Source organism: Hordeum vulgare, chromosome 2H, assembly GCF_904849725.1.
Source record: "Hordeum vulgare subsp. vulgare chromosome 2H, MorexV3_pseudomolecules_assembly, whole genome shotgun sequence".
Lineage (NCBI taxonomy): Eukaryota > Viridiplantae > Streptophyta > Magnoliopsida > Poales > Poaceae > Hordeum > Hordeum vulgare.
This window is the reverse complement of record NC_058519.1, coordinates 627,123,129-627,125,946: the sequence shown is the minus strand read 5'-3', so window position 1 is coordinate 627,125,946 and position 2,818 is coordinate 627,123,129. Positions and strand designations below refer to the sequence as shown.

At 54.6% G+C, this 2,818-nt stretch overlaps 1 pseudogene; it reads right to left on the bottom strand.

Moving 5' to 3' along the window:
• Positions 1 to 700: 700 nt before the first annotated feature.
• On the bottom strand, positions 701 to 1,763 carry LOC123428828 (annotated as a pseudogene).
• Between the last annotated feature and the right edge of the window lie 1,055 nt (positions 1,764 to 2,818).

Genomic DNA, 2,818 nt, shown 5'->3' with positions numbered 1-2,818 from the left:
TTAACCTACAAGCCTAAGAAAATCCAAAATTGACCTTACTTTCAAAAAAAAACTCCAATCTAAACTCTTTTCATGACGCCAACATCCTCGGCGTCTGGTTTGCATGAGAAACGTCAAGGTCCCTGGCGTTTGGTATAGACCTGCATGAACGGCTGACCCACTGAGTCTCTGACGTAGCAAAGGGCCGGAGGCCAGGGACCACACGCCAAGGACCATAGCATCTGGTACCAAACACCAGGTACCTTGACGTCTGGTCTACCAGATCACACATTTAAAAAAAATATGTGCCACGTCATCCAGACGCCAAGGCCCTCGGCGTTTGGTACCAGACGCCAAGGCCCTCGGCGTTTGGTACCAGACGCCAGGGACCTTGGTGTCTTCCATGCAAACCAAACGCCAGAGATGTTGGCGTCATGAAAAAAGTTAGGTTGAGACTTTTTTTTGAAATCGAGGTCAATTCTGGATTTTTTTAGCTTTATAAGTCAAAACAGAAAAATTGTCCACACCATGCGAGCGCCAGCATACAATGACGGCTTCAAAAAAATCACCACACAGTTCATGCTCGTGCACTCGCAAGCGGCCGACACACATGCGAGCACACAAAAAAGGGTGGGACTTGAGTTCGACCACGCCATCACGCGGCCCCGTGGTCATGCCAACACACATGCATACAAAAAAGGATGGTGCTCGTCACCATAGATCACTCGTCGTCTAACTTGAGCATGTCGGCCTGCATCTTCTCGAACCACGACCTCTTCTTAAAGCAATGGGAGAGGTTGAAGCCCTTGCCACTGTTTTGGACCTTGAATGCCTCGGAAGCTTGAAATGCCTACAAATGTATTTCATGCAAGCATATTGGCAAATGGTATGCAAATGAACATGCAAGCATAAAGTTGATGACACGGAAGAGGGCGGCTTGCTAGCATACAATGTCTTGCATGCCGATGCCGCTCACGGGGCGGGCCTTGACACTCTCAAGAGTGGCACAAAACTTGTTGCACTCTTGTTGGATCACCCTCCATCGCTTCGAAATGGACACCCACTCGCGCGTGCTTACTATTTGGTACAGCGAAAACTTATTGCACTCATGGAACTCACGGTGGACACAAATCCAAAGAGTTGAATGCTTTTGCTCGGCGCCTGTCTTGGGGTCTTGTCCAATGTCTCTCCAACACTCGCAAAGAAGCTTGTCTGGACACTCGCAAAGGATCCTCGGCCGTCATGTATGCCTTGGTCCGCTTGCTCTTGCGCTTCGGCTTCGCCCACACGGCTTGGTTGGCGAGCTCTTCCTCGAACAAAGGCTCCCCTTCGATGTCGGAATCGTCCTCTTCCTCTTGTTCATAGTCCTCCAGAAACTCGTGGTCGAGTGGGAAGCCGTCTAGGTCCATGCTGACCTAATCACGCATGAAGGCCGCCTGATCTGGATCAAAGGTGTACGGCGTGAACGCCCCTTCGCCATCCTGGCTTTGTGTCTCGTCGGGATCGTAGCCAGCGGCCGGCGCACCACCCTCGAAGATCAAGTTCTGCATGTAGTCCTCGTCGTCAGCGGCCGGCATTCTGTCAAACAGGTTGCGTGCGCCTGGCAGCACGTCGGCGGGCATGTGTCGCGCGCGTTTCCTCGTGCCTCCGGATGACGAGCCACCGGCCACCGGTGTGTCATTGAGGTCGATGGGCGGGGGCGTGGAAGGCGCCAGCACGCTCACCTCGGGCGAGCACTCCTCGAAAAGGCGGGAGGCCTGCGGGTAGACGTGGAAGCCGGACATCGGGGTGCAAGCCGACGCGCAAGGCTAGTCGGACAGCAACATCCGAGGGAACGCGGACGAGCCGGTGCTGGCCGCGGCCACGGCGGCGTTGATGAGGTCGTGCTGGTTAGGGTTTAACCCTAGCATATAGAGTGCCTCCCTCGTTGTCACCGCGATGCGGGCGTTGGTGACGTCCTGCTGTGCGGCGGCGGCGACAGTGGCAGCCGCGATGGCTTCATCCCTCGCATCCGCCGCGTGCCTGCGACCCTTCCTCTTGGTCGACTCCCTTGCGCGTTGTTCTCGCGTTAGCGTCTTCTTAGGCTTGGGCGCGGCTGCGGTCTTGTGGGGTGCGTGAGGCTTGCCTTTGCCGGAGGGGCGATCATGATGCTGGACGAGGCAAGGGAGGCGAGGCCGGCGGTGGCATCGAGGTCGTCGTCCATGGCGGGGGTGGGGAGGGAGCACGCGCGGGCAGGAGGGTTTTTGGGGGAAATGGAGGAAGATGGTGGAGGCTACAACCGATGACAACTTACTTGAAGGATCTTACTCAATTCATAGGTAGGTATAGTGGACTCTCATGGCAAACAGGTTTAAGGGTGTTTGGATGCACAAGTAGTATTTCTAATTGGTGCGGAAGTTTTGGCTAGTACGAGGTGGAAACAAGGACCACATGTTGGAGGATCGAAACAATATAACTTCTATACAAATATACCCAAACATTGTTGGGGAACGTCGCATCGGAAACAAAAAATTTCCTACGCGCACGAAGACCTATCATGGTGATGTCCATCTACGAGAGGGGATGAGTGATCTACGTACCCTTGTAGATCGTACAGCAGAAGCGTTAGAGAACGCGGTTGATGTAGTGGAACGTCCTCACGTCCCTCGATCCGCCCCGCGAACAATCCCGCGATCAGTCCCACGATCTAGTACCGAACGGACGGCACCTCCGCGTTCAGCACACGTACAGCTCGACGATGATCTCGGCCTTCTTGATCCAGCAAGAGAGATGGAGAGGTAGAAGAGTTCTCCGGCAGCGTGACGGCGCTCCGGAGGTTGGTGATGACCTTGTCTCACCA